Below are 18,258 nucleotides of genomic sequence, written 5' to 3'. Positions count from 1 at the left end.
TCTGAGCTGTCTTGATGGATAGTGAGTGCAGACTTTCCTGGGCCTGCTCTATCTAACCAGCCCCAGACCACACCAGCCTTCACACTGTCTTCCCATCCAACTTAACATACCTCTGCTCACACTTACCCACCTCCTCCCCTGCTATGGGTCCCCTCCTCTTTTCAGTCTGGGTACAGTAAACACATCAACATTTTCATGGCACCTGGAAAGGGCATGTCAGTTTACTGCCCTTTGGATCAGTTCAATATCCCTGTGATTCTCCTTATAGAAACCTCCTGCTCTGGTCATTACTCCCCTATGATGTTGCCCTCTCCTATGAGAATGTGACATACTTGAGAGCAGGGACCATCTCCATTTTGTATTTGTATCGCTAGCACTTCGCAAAGTGTTTGGCACACAGTAGACACTTAATAAATGCCTTTTCCTTCAACCAGAGACCTTGCATTTCCTTGCTGTTACAACTCCTTGCTGCTATCCCCTTCTAGTGAAATGGAAAGGCTGGTTGGATCATAGATTTATAGCCAGAAGTGATCTCAAAGGCTGTCTAGTTCAATTCTCTCCCTTTTTATAGATAAGAAAACTGAGGATCAAATGACTTCCTAGATCACCCAGGTAGTAAGTACCAGAGGCAGAAAGAACCCAATTGGTCTGAAGCGACAGTCAGGGCTCCATGCCACATTGCCCACTCAAGGGCTATTAGGAGGCAGTGGTAAGACCCTTTGGGAATAAGAAGACCCTAACACTAGTCCATACTTCTCTACCTATTAGCTGGTTAACCTTGGGTAAATCACACCATCTCTCTGAGCCTGGGTTTCCTTGCTGATTAACAGGAATAAAAATGTTTCATTTTCTAATTCACAATGTTAGGAGGAAAAATGTCATAATGAAAAATTAATTGACATTACTCTGTGAGGTCCTTGAGCAGTTCCGTGTGTCTTCAGTGCTCAGCACAGTGCTGGCATATAGTGGGTGATTAATAAATGCTTATTGATGGATAATTAATCATAATATAGATCTTTTAGTACCACATAAATTTGAGTTATTATTGGTATCTTGGCCAAACTGCCTGCCCCCTTCCCTTGAACTTCTTCTGGGGATCCTAGGATCATAGACCCAGAGATGGAAGGAGCTTCAGAGGCCTTCTAATCCAACCCCCTCATTTTATAGATGGAGAAACTGAGACTCAAAGAATGTAAGTGACTTGCCCAAGCTTGTGCAGGTCAAAGGGACAGAAGCAGGATGACCCAGGGCAAAATTAGTATTTGCCCACCTGCCCCATCTCCCAGTCCCCTGCCTTCTATCAAGTATTTGCTACCCTCAATCCCTAGTTTTCTGGAAAGCTCCACCATAGCATCCTACCCAGGCTTGACTTCTCCAAGAGAGTACACCATGAAATAGACTTTCTTCTTGATCGTTCATTCACTCCAGGGTCTGGGAAAGCGACTGCTGTCTCCTCATCATGGGGTTGTGGGAGGGGCACTGAATTTGGAGTCCAAGGTTGTGGATTCCAATTCCAGTTCTTCCACTGACTAGTTCTGCAACATCAGCCAAGTCCTGATGTGCTTCTTGCAATATTTTGGGGAACCAATTACTAAGAGTTCTTACATATAGCTCTATAATGACATGAAATGTGTGCTGTGCAAACTGAAGAATATTTCTGTGGTGACTGAAGGTTTATAAAGTACTTTTCAGACATTATTTTACTTAAGGTAGTTGGGTGGTATAGCACTGGGCCTGGAGTCAAGGAGACTTGAATTAAAATATGTCCTAAGACATTTATTAACTGTGTGACCTTGAGCAAGTCACTCAACCTCTGTTTGCCTCAATTTCCTCCATGTAAAAGGGGAATAATAACAGCATTTACCTCACAGGGTTGTTGTGAGGATCAAATGAGATAATATTTGTAAAAATATATTGTTCATTTATATACAACTCTTCATGACTCCATTTGGGGTTTTCTTGGCAAAGATACAGGAGTAGTTTGTCATTTCCTTCTCCAACTCATTTTACAGGTAAGGAAACGGAGGAAAACAGAGTTTAGTAACTTGCCCAGGGTCACACAGCTAGTAAGCGTCAGAGGCCAGATTTGAACTCAGGTTTTTTTTACTCCAGGCCCCTAAAAGCATATTAGTAGGTGCTATATAAATGCTTATTCCTTCCTTCCTTAAATTATACAAAATTCTGAGGATTAGAAACTATAGTTTCTACTATTATCAACTATCTTCTATTATCTACTCCATTGTACAAATGAGAAAAATGAGGCTCAGATTGGCCAAGTGATCTATAACTAGTATTTTGTCAGGAGCGTGATTTGAACTCAGAGTATTACTCCACCTTGTCTCTCATTTATACCACACTGTCAACTTCAGCCATTATTATTATCCCCCCACCCAGCTGACTTCTTAAGACCTATACAAAAGGTGCCTCATGGGACCATTTCTTTCTCTCCTAGGAGCATGAACTAAAGGATGCTGCACAAGGGAAGAGTCGCCTGAGACTCCAGTATGCTAACCTTTCCCACAAGGCACTGCAGTATGAGCAGGTAACCATGGGCCCCACCTGGGGGGAAATCACTCTATGTAGCTCAGCTTATAGTCAGGCACAAGGTCCAGTGGTCAGGTCATTACAGGAATTCTTCTAAAAATGTTAATGTTATTGCTTTTCAATCAAGAAAAAAGTTCATTTTCTTTCCGTCCTACTCCCAACTCATATTGACAAAAATTAAAAAAAACCCTCATAACAAAAATTCATAGTTGAACAAAATTAAGTCCCACATGGGCTGTGTCTGTATATTGTTGGTATTTGTCCTTCCTTCTCAAAGAGGACTATGATATCAGGGAGGTGATGACACGACTGGCAAATGAATTGGATATAAGTGAGGCAGGGCTGTGCAAAGTCACCAGCCTCACCCTCTCCTCTGGAGCCAACTGGGCCCAGTGGCAAGATATAGATCAGGATGACTGGTCTCCATATATAGTATATGTGTGTGTGTGTGTGTGTGTACGTACACGTACATATATACATACATATATGTGTGCATATATGGTATGTGTGTATATACATGTATACAGGTATGGTGTATATATATATGTATACATACATATGGTATATTTATATATGTGTATATATAGACATATATAAACAGAGAGAAAGAAATAATGAGACATAGATGTATAATGAGACATAAAGAATGAAACATATATGAGGTATATATAGTAAAAATATATATGAGGCATATATAATGAGACGTGTGTGTGTGTGTGTGTGTATATATATATATATACATTTCTGTGTATACACATATGTATATAGTCTCATTCTACATCACGAGTCCATCGCCTCTCTCTCAGGTTGTGGGCAGCGTGTTTCATCACAGGGTCTCTGGAATTATGATTGGTCATTTTGTCAGTTAAAGGTCTTAAATGTTTCTAATTGGTTTGTTTTTAAAATACTGTTATTGTTATTGTTCACTGTTTTGCACACTTCATTCTGCATCAGTTCAAAGCAGTCTTCCAAGGTTTCTCTGATATCATCATCTTCATCGTGTCTCCCAGCATGATATAATCCCATTACATTCATATACCATAATTTATTCAGCTATTCCTCAGTCGATGAGCGGCCCCTTTAGTTGCCAATTCTAAAGTACCACAGCAAGAGCTGCTATAAATATTTTTGTACACATGGGTTCACCTTTCTTTGTTCTCCTTGATGGATGACCCTAGTAATAGTATCAGGGAGTGAAAGGATGGGCACAGCTTAGTGACTCTTGGCACAAAGTTACAAATTTCTTTCCAGAATGGCTCAACCAAAATGTATAAGTTTTCCTACAACTCCTCCCAATTTATGATTTTCCTTTTTTTTGGCCCACTTGGTCAATTGTATGGATGAGAGGTTGCATTTCTTTAATTAGTACAGACTCTGGAGTATTTTTCCATATGACTATTGGTATTTTGGATTTCTTCCTTTGAAAACTGCCTGTTCTTTTCCTTTCACCATTTATCAACTGGGAAATACCTCTTATTCTTGCAAATTTGAATCAGTTTCCTAAATACCTTGGAAAAGAGACCTTTACCAAAGAAACAGTGGAAAGATTTTGCTTCTCAATTACCTGTTTCCCTTTTAATTTTTAACTGCATTCATCTTGTTGGTGCAAAAACTTTTGAATTTCACATAATCAATCTTCTTCTGCTCCTGTTTTCTTCTTCTCTTTCCCCTGTCCAGAGTCTATCACAAGTTCTTACTCTTTTGGTCTTTCCTTTTGTACTATTCTCTGCAATCTATCTCTCAATGACTGGAGTTTGTTTTGCTTAGGAAAAATACCTCCTTGAATCTAGCCTCCCTCTTGTTCTTCATTTCCTACTCCCCTTTCCCTCCCGTTTGCCTGTTGAATGAAATGTATTCCTGTACCCAATTGTATGTGTGTGTGTGTGTGTGTGTGCTGTTCTTTCTTCTTTGACCATTTCAGATAAAAGTGAGGTTCAAATGTTCATAGAGAAAGACTAGATAGTGTAGTAGATAGAGCCCTGGACTCAAGAGTCAGAAAGACCTGAGTTCAAATCTGACCTCAGACACTTATTAGTTGTATGACCCTGGGAAAGTAACTTAACCTCTGTCTGCCTCAGTTTCCTCATCTGTAAAAAGAGGATTAATAATACCAGGGCTGTTGACCTTGACTAAATCACTTACTTTCTCTGGTTCTCTGCAAAGTGAAAGGATTGATCCCAATATTTTCAACAAATATTTATTAAGGCCCTGCTCTATGCAGGATGACCAATCATGATAAAAAGACAAAAATCCATCCTTGTCCTCAAAGAACTTACATTTGGCTAGATGGATACAACATGTGCACAGGTAAGGTGATATAAGCCAATTTCAGGAGGGAGAGAATTCTAACCACTGGAGGGACCAGGAAAGGCTGACTGTTAAGACATGGCACCTGGGGTGGGTTGTGAAGGAAGCTAAGAATTCTAAGGGATGGTGGTATGATAGGGAATGTATCAGGGATACCCTGTGTGAGAAGTTCTATAGTGGGAAGAGTATGTCAGACACACAAGACTTGGGTTCGAATCCTGTCTCTGTCTCTTGACAACAGTGTGGCCATGGGCAAGTCACCTATCTGGACTCTAATTTTTTCCTCTGTAAAAGGAGGGGGTCAGACTAGGTGGCCTCTAAGGTCCCTTTCTGCTCTAAATATATGATCCTATAAATACAGAGTTTGGGAAACAGCTAGTAAAAGCTAGTTTGGCTGGGACATAGAATGCCTAGGGATAGAGGAGTGGGGAGAGGGTACTGTGGGAAAATAAACACGCAAACTAGAAAGGTAGTGGGAGCTAGATTGTAGAGAGCTGTAAATTCCAGGTGGAGGAGATTATATGGAGGGAATAGAGAGCCACTGAAAGTTACTGAGTGACAAAGTCAAGCCTGTGCCTTAACAAGTATTTTGGCAGTTGTGTGGACAATGGATTCAAGAACCGAGTAATGACGTCCATTAGATTTAGTACTTAGGACATCACTGTTGACGTTAGAGAGAGAAAGCCGTGTCAGTCGAGTGGTGGTGTGAGAAGCCAGATTGCGAGGGATTCAGAACTGAGTGAGTGGGAGGACAGCAGAAAGCAGAGGAAAGTTCATCAGGGGACATGTGCAAGCAGGGCAGTGTTGGAACCACCATGTTAAATGTGAGATAGGAAAAAAATGGTAACAGAAAGAAGTATGTAGAAGGTGAGGCAATGGAGTCAGCACATGTAGGTATGTTTTCAGAGGAGTTTGGCCTTGGAAAAATGTAGGATGATAGCTTGTGGATAAATGAAGATAATAGTAGGATAAATCAAAAGGGCTCTCTCTCTCTCTCTCTCTCTCTCTCTCTCTCTCTCTCTCTCTCTCTCTCTCCCTTCCTCGCACCCTCCCACTCTCTCTCTCTCTCTCTCTCTCTCTCTCTCTCTCTCTCTCTCTCTCTCTCTTTGTATGTGTTTTGAGGTTGGGGTAAAACCAATCATATTTTCAGGCAGCAAAGGAAGAGGTCAATATTGGAGATGGGATGGGGGGAGGGGCTCTCTCTCTTCTCTCTCTCTCTCTCTCTCTCTCTCTCTCTCTCTCTCTGTATGTGTTTTGAGGTTGGGGTAAAACCAATCATATTTTCAGGCAGCAAGGAAGAGGTCAATATTGGAGAGGGGATGGGGGGGAGGGAGGGAGGGAGGGAGAGAGGGAGGAAGAGAGAGAGGGGGGGGGAGAGGAAAAGAAGGAGGAGAAGAAGGAGAAGAGAGGAAAAAGAGTGAAGGAGAGAGGAGAGGAAGAAAGAAGCAAACAAATAAAGAATAAAAAGTTATGGGGCTGGGAAGTAGTTTAGTGTACTTGGCTTTGATTTTTCTCAGTAAGGTAGGAATGAAGTTCCCTACTGAGAAGGATGGAGGGATCCAGAGCTTCAAGAGAGAAGAGAAGTTTGAAATTTATGCCATAGTTTGTGTCTCATGGATCTCCAAGATCCTCTAAGATTCTCTGTGCCCTATAGGAGTCAACCACAGAACCTTACCTGTGTGGAATACTTAGTGATCAGTTGATGGTCCTGCAAAAATGTTTTAAGGGTTTTTTTAATTATTATGCTACAAAAATCAACTAGGTGCTGCAGTCGATAGAGCAGGAGACCTGGAGTCAGGAAGATTCTTTTTCCTGAGTTCAAATCCAGCCTCAGCCATTTTCTACCTGTGTGAATCTAGGCAAGTCACTTAATCCTGTTTGCCTCAGTTTCTTCATCTGTAAAATGATCTAGAGAAAGAAATGCAAATCACTCCAGTATCTTTGCCAAGAAAAAACCAAATGGGGCTACAAAGAGTCAGACACAACTGAAAAATGACTAAACAACAACGTAAAAATATCATACAGTTCTTGGGGTTGAGATTTTTTTCTTTTTCTTTTTTCCTTTGTCATTTGTGATCACACACACTCATATTCCATTCCACTTTTTTACATTCACGTGTCAGCCTTCCCAGGGGTATTTCATGCAACCAAAAATCACAGAAACTGTAAGGAGCTCAGAAGTCATTTATTCCAACTAGTGGCTGAGAATCCCTTCTCTGACACCCTCAACAAGTGCTCATCCAGCCTGTACTTGAAAACTCCAATGAAAGGGATCCCATTGCTTCTTAGGCTAGTCCATTTCATTTTTGGACAAGATAGAGCATAGTCTTGAACCAAAGAAACGAATCTCTAATTGTGGAATTGCAGTTGTCAGAAACAGGCTGATACATTCAGGAGGAGAATTTGATATGTCCCCATTCCTCATAAGATACTTTGAATAGGCAAAATAGTCTGCCAAAATAACCTCTAAACTAGACAGTGAAGCTGGTTCATCTTGCCTTTGCTTTTTGGATGTCTAGCATCTAGATCTGATCATGCCATCCCTCCAAGAACTATCTTGTGTTTATTGTATTATACATATGTGTGTATGTATGCATATGAACATGTATTTATATATGTACATATGTATGCATAGCATATATATCTTGTAGATTTATATTCTATCTCCTCTATTAGATCATAAGCTCTTTGAGGGAAGGTACTATTTCACTGCTGTCTTTGTATCACCAACATTTAGCACAGTGCCTGGCATCTGGGATGGGATCAATAAATGCTTGTTGATTGAGATAGAGGCAGGGTGGTCAGTACATAGATTAAGGGCCATAGAGAAGAAATATTGCAGATATCAAGTTGAGAATAATAGAATGTACGCTCCTTGAGGGCAGGGGCTAGTTTACGGTTTTTGCCGTTGTATCCCCAGTACCTAGTACAGTGCTTAGTACATAGAAAGAGATTAATTTGTGCTTATAAGATTGTTGCTTGCTAGTTTGATTAAAATCACAGATCGCACTTTTAAATTTTTATTCTTTTATCCCTATAATTGCACATTTTAAAAATAAAAACTGTTTTGTTCAAGGCTGAGGAACACAGAGCATTTGCTCAGTAATGCTGCTTGGTAAATGTTTGGCAGCTGTCATTGGAACCCAGTCAGAGTTGTGAATAGTTCTCTTGGCAGGCACACAGCCTCCTTACCTCCCTTCCTGGGGTCTGGCTCAGGTTTTCTAGTAATGCCCCCATACATGTCACCATTTAACATCCCTGGCTCCACAGTCTGTACCCAGTACATCTTTTTCTTGTTTCTTCCTTAAAAAGGAAGTTTTGATCCCCGACTTGGTCCCCCACTGCCTGGCTGAGACAACCTTGTAAATGGAGCCTCATGGCACAGCTTCAAGGGAGCAGAAAGGGGCAGAGGCAGAGAAAGAATGACAGGGCCCTGGGGAGGCCAGCAAGCAAAGACCTCAGTCACCCAGAGCTCTTGTTTGGCATTTTCTCCTTTTCCATGCTCAGCTTTTCTCTTGTCTAGGTAGAAGAGAGCAAAGGGTGGAGACTAAGTCCCTGAATTAAAATGTCTGCCCTCTTGCCAGAGTTCTCTTTCAATCAGTTTAGTTGTCAGATTGATCAACAAACATTTGTGCAGGTCCTAGGGATAAAGAGACAGAAATGAGGCTCCTGCCCTCTATAAGCTTGCCTTCTAAAAGCCTGATCTCTGTAGTGACTTCCTCCATGTTCTGTAACCTCCGACATTAATTGAATAACAAACATTTATTAAGCATCCACTATGTGCCAGGCACTATGCTGGGTACTGTGTATTCAGAAGCAGAAGTGAAACAATTCCTACCATCAAAGTGTCCACAATGTAACCAAGGGAAACTCTACTGGCTCATGGTCAGTCCATAAGCATTTATTAAGCACCCACTCTGTGCCAGGGATTGGCACAGGGTTTTTAAAAAGGCAAAAACAGTAGGTGTAAAGCTGGAAGGGACCTTAGAAGCCGTCAAGTCCAAACCCACCCCCACTTCCCAGTTTTGCAGATGAGAAAACTGACATGTTCACATAAAGAAATAAACAAATTAAAAACATTGAGCCATCTGAATCTGAGGGCAGCCAGGAAAGATGATAGAGTGCCAGGGAATACTAAGTCCTGCTCACATAGTGCCAGCTTAGATTTGTGTAATGGCATTAACACTGTTTCAAGGGCATGTGGAAGGCTTCTGGAAGCTGGAGAAGGATGGGTCTTGGTTTCCACCACCTACTTTATAATCTTTTCACTGGTAGCAGAACTCGAGAGAGCAAAATTCATTATCGGGACTCTTAATTATGGATGCAAGGAGCACTCTGCCTGCCTCCTCCCTGAAGTCTGCGTTGAGATAATTGGCATGCCGGTGCAAAGATGGAACATCGGACCGTCTGAAATATTCGGTGGCAGCTCCCCTGAGTCAGTCGCCTTGTCAGATAGATGAAGGGAGGCAATCAGATTGAGTGGAAAGGATGGTGATATAAATAGGAAATGGGTAGCTAAAAATTTCATAATCCTGAAGTACCTCAAGGAGCTGATGGTTTGTCACTGGAAGTGCTTCTGTTACCTGAGATAACAACTCTTCCCTGAGTGTAGTGGGAACACAGATTCCTCTATCTAGAGTTGGAAGGAGCCTCAGAGGTCATCTTGTCCAACCCCATTTTTATAGATGAGTAAGCTGAGGCCTTTGGAGGTTAAGTGACTTATTTGCACAAAGTCACCCAGGCAGGTATATTTTGTGAGTTTCTGCATCAGAAATATTTGTCACCTTCAAAGAGATGACTCTTAACCGACTTAGCTTGGTTGGTCCTCAGACAAAAGACACATTGTCTGTTACATCCCTTGTCCCATACTTTTACCTTTTCCAGAGTTTATGCTTCCCTAGCAGAGCTTTTGAGAACACAGGATCACCCGTAAGTGTGCCCTTGTATCATGGGTGCTGACCATGGTACCTAGCTTCCCTCACTTAAGTCCAATTCACCTACATGTCATGGCTTTTCCTCCCTGATGTGATAGTCCTCTTTGGGAACAAAGGACAAACAACTACAGAACATAGTAGGTACTCAGTGTGATTTATTAAGGGATGGTCAATGCAGAGACCACAAGCCATGGCAGGGTAGATACTGAACTAGAGATTATGGGGAAAAGGAAATCAGTAGAGGGAGGTCAGAGTCTGATAGAATGTAAACCAAAGGGGACATGAGCTGTTTCCTTTTTTTCCTTTGTGTCTCCAGTGGCAAGCATAGAACATGGTACATGATCAGTGTTTAATAAATGCATGCTGATTCATTAGGAATGACAGGGACAGAGATAAAACTGTGGACAAAAATTAAACAATCCCTCAAGAAGCTTATTTCTATGTCAGGTTGGGGTGGGGGCAGAAAGAGAGCAACATGCTCATGTCCACCTAAGTGTTCTGTCCTCCAGACTATACACCCTTAGTTCCTTTCTTACAATCTTAAGGCCCTTCCCCATCCCGACCAAGCTCCTCACAATAATCTCTAACTTCTCAATATCCTTCCTTGTAATAATGAATTATTATCACTAGTATTAATACCTTCCTGTGATCTCACACCTGGAGGGAGGGCCCACATAGGTGAGAATAGAGATTCCTTCAAATGAAACTTGTTTTCCCCAAACCTATGAATTCATCAATACAGGAACTCCCAGCATAGAAAATCCCTTCTCCATAGCAATTGCAGCTCTGTAGTCTTAAAGAGTTCCCTGGGACACAGAGAAGTTATTCTGTTACTTATTCATGGTCACATAGCAAGATGTGAACCCATGGCTTCTTACTCTAACCCTAGTATCTGCTGTACTCATAAGATAATAAGATAATTTCATATGTGCAGATCCTGCTTGTTGTTCCATCATTTTTCAGTTGTGTCTGACTCTTCATGACCCCATTTGGGGTTTTCTTGGCAAAAATACTGAAGTGATTTGCCATTTCCTTCTCCAGCTCATTTTACAGATGAGGAAACTGAGGCAAATAGGGTTAAGTGACTTGCCCAGGGTCAAGTGTCTGAGGCCAGATTTGAACTCTGGAAGATGAGTCTTCTTGACTCCAGGCCCAGCACTCTATGCATTATGGTGCCCCCTAGCCGCCCACACAGCTGCCCTGCAGATCATGCTTGCAGTTTTACAAACCACTTCCTAGAACATGGTCACCCCAGAAACTCACAACAACCCTGCAGGGTAGTGGGGGTGGGACTTGATGTCCACATTTTCCATTTGAGAAAATTGAACCCCAGAGAAATCGAGTGTCATGCTCAGGGTCACACAGCGAGTTAGTGGAAGAGTCAGATGTACAAGCAATTTTCCTGCACACTTTCCAGTACGTGAGGCCTCTCCCTGCCCAGAGGCTGGTCTGGGAGCAGCCAAGTGCAAACTCCATGCAAAGATTGTGCTTTGCATGGCAGTGTTAATAAAGGAGCCCCAAGGAGTCCAGAAACTGATTTCTCTTCCAGTCTGCTGAGGTGATTTCTTTCTGGGCCAACACTATCACCCACCAGGCGGTGGAGAAGGGCCCACAGCAGGGCTGAAGTGTGAGGCAGATGAGCAGCAGCCTGGCGGAGCTAGGGATGCCGAGTGTTTTCATCATCCCACCAGGCCTGTAGCCCAGGCAGCAATCTGGGTCAGCTGTCATTGCCACAGGGTACGGCAGCACAGAGCGGCTGTGCGCCCCATGTGATCCTGTTCCACGCATGCCCCACATGCTCCTGGGCAGAAGGCTTGGTGAGGGTATAATTGCACTCACACTTAGGGAGACTTTGTGTTGCAGATTCAGCAGCAGGTATTGTCAGAAGCCACTAAAGAGATAACTGGAGGGAATCTTCTTTATCCCTGATAAGGTCAATGGTGATTAACAGAGTGCTGGGTGTGTGCAGAGCTCTCTCCTAGCCCCTGTAGAGGGAAAAATGGGAAAATGGAAGGTCAGTCTTTGCTTATAGGGAGTCTGCCTCTAACCCCTGGAGAAAGTATGCATGTGTGGGGAGAAAAGATCACAGACTCTCAGAATTGGAAGGGGATTGAGAGAGCATCAAATTGAACCCACACCATAATAAGAATACTGCTTATTGGTCAATAAGGATTTATTAAGCACCTGCTATATGCCAGACCCTATGCTAAGTGCTGGGGATATGAAGGGAAAAGACAGTCCTTCTCCCAAGAAACTCACAGCTTAATGAGTGTAACTACATGAAAACAACTATGTGCAGATAAGCTACATACAAGATAAATTAGAGAGGATCCACAGAGGGAAATTTTAAGAATGACACCAGTCAACCTCCATGGGCCCACTAGAATTAAGGGGTGGGAGTGGGAGTGGGGAAAACTTCCTGTACAAGGCAGAATTTGAGCTGGGTCTTGAAGGATACCAGGGAAGCCAGGAGGCAGAGATGAGGAGGAAGGGCATTCCAGGAGTGAGGAACAGCCAGTGCAAATGCTCCATGATGGCATGCTTTGTTTGAGGAACAGTAAGGAGACTAGTGTCAATGGATGGAATAATATTTGAGGAGGAGGAGGGTGTAAGGTATAAAAGGACTGGAAAGTTTGGGTGTGGGGCTGGTTAGGAAGGGTTTTAAGCACAGAGAGGATTTTATATTTGATCCTGGAGGTGATAGGGAGCCAGTAGAGTTTGAGTGAGGGAGTGACATGGTTAGACCTGCACTTTAAAAAGATCGCTTTGACTGCTAAGTAGAGGCTGGGGACACTAGTGGGAGGTTAGATTTGAGGTAGGCAGGTCCACTGGCTGGCCATTGCAAGAGTCCAGGCTTGAGGTCATGAGGGCTTATAACAAAATGACAGCTGTGTCAGAGAAGAGAAAAGGGTCTATACAAGAGATGTTACAAAAGTAAAATCTCCAAGCTTCAGCAACAGATCAGATATGGGAGAGGGGTGAAGACATAGTGTGGAGTCACCTAGTGAGGATTACACCTAGATTAACCTAAGTCTCTCTACTATGTTGCTGATGAGTCCAATATCAGCTGCTAGAAAGATCTCCAGTGATGGAGAACTTGCCACCCCCCCACATAATAACCAAATTTACGTTTTAAAAATATTCATTGCTTGGAGCATCTAGGTAGGTGGTGCAGTGGATAGAGCACTGGACCTGGAGTCAGCAAGATTGGAGTTCAAATCCAGCCTCAGACACTTCCTACCTGTCTAGTGACCTTGGGCAAGTCACTTCACCCTGTTTGCCTCAGTTTCTTCATTTATAAAATGATCTGGAGAAGGAAATGGCAAACTGTTCCAATATCTCTGCCAAGAAAACCCCAAATGCGGTCATGAAGAGTCAGACATGACTGAAATGACTGAACAACAACAAAACATTGCTGAGTTTTTCTTAAAATTGAACCAAAATTTGCTTCCCCATTTCTTAAAGAAATATCCATATGTTGGCAGTATGTTAAAGAGGAAGAGCTTGGATTTAGAAGGCAAAGCCCGTATTGCTAGGTAGGACTTGGTTCTGACTCCAAATACAGTGTCCCTTGCAGTACACCACATGTGAACAATCACCGTTAGCTCTCCTACCACTATCCGTCTCTTAAGTGGCTGTGATTGAACTTTCCTGGGTCTCAGGGTCCTCCATCACTAAGATGAGAGAATCAGCCTAACTGACTTCTAAAGGTCCTTTCCACATACAGGGACAAAATGGGAGAGTGTTGAGAGGACTCAAGCTTGGAGGGCTTTCTGGAGGAAATTAACTTTGACCTGTCTTTGGATGAAATGGATAGAAATGTGTTTCTTTTAGGAAGAATAAACTATTCTTGGAGTAGATAGTGCCAGACAGGTTTCTGTTCCAATTCTCAACGTTTCCATCCAAGATGAAGTTGGAACAGAGGACTTCTTGCTTGTAATCACATAAAATTCTACACTGAAGCAGCAAGGTTAGGGGCACTGGAACGCAGGCTAGGTATAGTGTCCAGGAGTGTTGGTGACATCTGAGTTAAAGTTCATCTTCCTCCTCTAGGCTGGTCCACCTATTCCCAGCCCAGGATCACTCCTCATATACAAGATTCCCAAGGGACTATGGCCTGTTGTGCCTACTTAGTGCCATAAATTTAGACACGTAATGGCCTTGGCATGGTGGATAGAGCATTGGGAAGACCTGCCTTCACATCCTTCCTTACATGCTTACTCACCATGTGACTAGTTGTGGACGAGTCATTTGACCTCCCTCAGACTCATTGCCTTCATCTGAAAATTCGGGATAATTTGTTGTTATTGTTCAGTCATTTCAATTGTGTCCAAATCTTCGTGATCCCATTTGGGGTTTTATTGGCAACGATACTGGAGTAGTTTGCTGTTTCCTATACCAGTTCATTGTACAGATGAGGAAACTGAGGCAACAAGGTTGAGTGACTCGCCCAGGGTCACACAGCTAATAAGTGGCTGAGGCAGAATTTGAACTCAGATCTTCCTGACTCCTGGCTGGCACTCTATACCTAGCTGCCCTGAGGATAATTATGGCACCTACTTCCCAGGGATGTTGTGAGACCAAATGAGATAACATTTATGATACTTTGTAAAAGTCCTGTATAAATATTAGTTATTATTATTATACAGCATTTTACAGATATCATCTCACAACAATCATTTGAGGTAGGTGTTATTATTATCCATATTTTTCAGATGAAGAAACTGAGGTAGACAAAGGTTAACTGACTTGACCATAGTCACACAGCTAGGGAGTATCGGAGGCTTGATTTGAACTCAGGTCTTTCTGGCTCCAGGTCCAGCACTCTATCCGCTGTACTACTTAGATGTCTATATTTGACCAAGACCCTTAAAAACAAATTTTTTGACCTTTCTTAGCTCTACTAAATATTGGACTTTAATATACCCATAAATAAAATTCCAGGTTAGCTTCTACTAATGATTTATTATTCTTGTTTAGTTAGATCTGACTCTTTGTGACCCCATTTGTGATTTTCTTGGCAAAGATACTGGAGTAGTTTGCCATTTCCTTCTCCAGCTCATTTTACAGATGATAAAACTGAGGCAAACAGGGTGAAATGACTTACCCAGGGTCACATAGCTAATAAGTATCTGAGGCCAGATTTGAACTCATGGAAATGAGTCTTTCTGACTCCAGGCCCAGCACTCTGTCCATTGCACCACCAAGCTGCCTCCCTACTGAAGATAATTGCCATACAAACAGTAATTGTGAATTTACGCTTTATGAAAGTCCTAAGGGAACAGTGAGATGTGTTTTCTACTTCTTAAGCTTTTAAAAGGACTTCAATTAAACACAGAGTGGTCAGACTCGTCAAGGATCCCAGTGGCCAGCTAGTGCAATGCATTTGTCTTCTACACAAGCATCAAGTGGTTGACCAGCCTCTGCTTGAAGACTCCTTGGGATCCAAAATCCCACATCCTCTCAGGAAGCCATTCTGTTTTGGGAAAACTCTAATGGTCCAGAGATACTCCCTCGATACTCCCTCCTATCAGGCTTCATTTTGTCTCTCCGCAAATGCTATACATTTCTCTTAGTTCTTTCCTTTAGGGCTATTCCCTCCTTCTTATGACAATCCTTCAAACACCTGACGATGGTCATCTTTCTATCCTAAATCTTCTCTTCACCAGGCCGAACATTCTAATTCATCCAGTCAATCCTCATATCAAGTGATCTTGAGACTGTTCACCATCCTAGTTTCCTTCCTCAGAATGGTCTTCAAATCATCCACATCTCTCCTTATTCAATCAGATCAACATGTACTTATTAAGCACCTGCTGTATTTACAAAGGCCATGCCCTCAAGAAGATGACATTTACATGCATTAAAATTTCAATGCAAAATATAATTAAGAAGATGGCATTTATTTTGAAGGAGAAGCCATCAACAAGGAGGAGGATCAGGACAGGCTTCCAGTAGTGGGTAGCACCTAGCCTTTGGTTCAGTGATTAGAAGCCTACTGTTGTGGTAGCCTACTTTGAAATAGCTTCTCTTGAACCCTAGTGTCCTTTTTCTCCTACCTGCTTTCCCCAGCCCCCTGCCAAAAAAATTGATCCAATGTTCTGGGAAGCTAAAAACCAATGGTATTCAAAAGATCTCAGCCTCTAGGTTTGATGCAAGTTACAAACCAATCATGACATTTTCACCCCTGAGAATGTGAAAGTTCTTTTTCTCTCTGGCTGTCTGATGCATCACCTAATAGCAAAACTGTTTTAAGACATTCTTATCAACAAAACCTTTCCATGACCTCTTCTAAGAACACTTTCCAAGCAGGTAACAGCATCCCAGTGGAAGGGCTGGAAAGTTCAGTCCTCCCACCTTCTGCATGTCTGGTGGTACCGACGTTGTCACCTTAAGCAAACATCATGACATGTACCATGTGTGGAATCAATGAAGCTCTCCTACAAAAAAAGAGCATGACCTTCAGAGGATTTGTTATAGCAGCATGATTCATGTGAAAACATTTAGGGAGAAAGCCAATGTTCAGCTCGGTTAAAATGGGTCTACTCCTTCTGCACCATCATCAAAAAGGACTTGAAAGTACATGGGAAACTGTTTTTAAATCTCTCTCTGGTGACTCATACTTGTTTGAAGTCAAAGGATAGATTTGGAGTGAATGGGCATCCCCAAAAGGTCATCATCCTTAGATGAAGATATTCATCCATAAAATGAGGTATTGGACTAATATGATCATAATAGTGCCCTTCCGGCACTAAAAACTATGAGCCTTTTTTTTGGCGGGGGGCAAGGAGGGAGTTTAGACCTAGGACTTTATCAATGGAGGAAACTTGTGGTGTTGAAATTCTCTCCACTGAAATGTATTGGCAATTTGTCTATAGCTTATTCTCTTAGAGAGTTACTTGAGGCCCTGAAAGGTTAAATGATATGGCTAGGGTCATATTGCTAGTGTCAAGGTCTTCCTAAATCCAAGGTTGGTTCTCTATTCACCATGCCACACTGCCCTCTATAAATCATATTGTTCTTCAAGTCATGACAAGGGCCGGGTGTGGTGATGCAGGCCTGTAATCCCTGCCACTCATGGAGGCTGAGGCTGGTGGATTATTTAAGCTCAGGGTTTCTGAGATACAGTAAGACTAATGCCCATTAGATGTCTGTGCTGAGTCTGGTGCCAACATGAGTCTTTGAGAGCTGAGCTGAGGGCTATGAGGCTGCCCAAGGAGGGATGAAACAGACCCAGGCTGGAAAAATGGAGCAGGTCAGAGCTTCTATACTGACCAGCACTGGGATCAGGCCCATGAGTATCCACTGTGCTTTCACCCTGGGTGAGTTAGGGAGAACCAGTCTAAAATAAAATAAGATATAAAATTAAACAGAAAGAGTCCTAGGAGCTAATATACATATAGAACATGGAATGTTAAAGCTGGAAGAGATGTTAGATATCATCTAGTCCAATCTTTTATTTTACAGAGGAGGAAATTGAGACCAAGTGAAAGGAAATGATTTGGCTAAGGCCACCTAGGTAATGGGCAGCTAGGTGGTACAGTGGATAGAATACCAGGCCTCAGTTCAAATTTGGCCCCAGATAACTTACTAGCTGGGTGACCCTGGGCAAGTCACTTCACCCTCTTTGCCTCAGTTTCCTCATCTGTAAAATGAGATGGAGAAGTAAATGCCAAACCATTCCGGTATCTCTGCCAAGAAAACCCCAAATGGGGTCATGAAGAGTGGACATGACCAAAATGACTTGAAAAACAACCTAGGTAATACATTTCTATAGTGCGCTTCTTTAAAAAATTCCTACAAGGTAAGCAATTAAATTATCCCTCATTTTAAAGATGGTGAAAATTGAATTTCAGTGAAGTAAAGTGACTTGCCCATGGTCTCATAGCCAGTGAGATTAGAGCCAGGATTTTCATAAAATACAGAATTTCTGAGTTTTAAGTCACTATGAAGTCCAATCAATCTCCGAACAAGAATTCTCTTGTAAACCTATCAAGTAGTTATCCAACCTTGCATTGACCTCCAATGAGGAGGAACCCCCTGCTTCCGAAGGGAGTCCAATCCACTTGAGAATACCTTTTACTTTTAGGAAGCTTTTCCTAAGTTTGCCTCTTGGAAGCTTCTATCCATTTCTCCTAGTTCTCTCTGGGGTCAAATTTGTTCTTGTTCAGTTGTTTCAGTTGTATCCAACTCTTTGTGACCCCATTTGGTGTTTTCTTGGCAAAGATTCTGGAGCAGTTTTCTGTTTCCTTCTCCAGCTCATTTTACAGATGAGGAAACTGAGGCAAACAAAGTTAAGTAACTTGCCCACGGTCACACAGCTAATAAGTGTCTGAGGCCAGACTTGAACTCATGAAGATGAGTCTCCCTGACTCCAGGCCCAGCACTCTATGCACTCTGGCACCACCTACCACCGTATGGGGCCAAATAGCCTAAATCTAATGCCTCCTCCACATGGCAGCCCTTTAAATAC

The 18,258-nt window shown here is 42.4% G+C and overlaps 1 protein-coding gene across 7 annotated transcripts in view; it reads left to right on the top strand.

Annotated features, from left to right (window-relative positions):
* Positions 1–2,458: 2,458 nt before the first annotated feature.
* Positions 2,459–18,258, top strand: part of RIMBP2 (RIMS binding protein 2) — a 158,770-nt gene continuing 142,970 nt past the window's right edge. For all 7 annotated transcript variants that reach the window (XM_036758813.1, XM_036758781.1, XM_036758773.1 and 4 more), the window contains exon 1: positions 2,459–2,542. The gene's annotated coding sequence lies outside the window, so the exon portion shown is untranslated. The remainder of the gene's footprint in view (positions 2,543–18,258) is intronic.

Source organism: Trichosurus vulpecula, chromosome 1, assembly GCF_011100635.1.
Source record: "Trichosurus vulpecula isolate mTriVul1 chromosome 1, mTriVul1.pri, whole genome shotgun sequence".
NCBI lineage: Eukaryota > Metazoa > Chordata > Mammalia > Diprotodontia > Phalangeridae > Trichosurus > Trichosurus vulpecula.
Note: the sequence above shows the minus strand (reverse complement) of the source record. Positions and strands in the feature narration are given on the sequence as shown.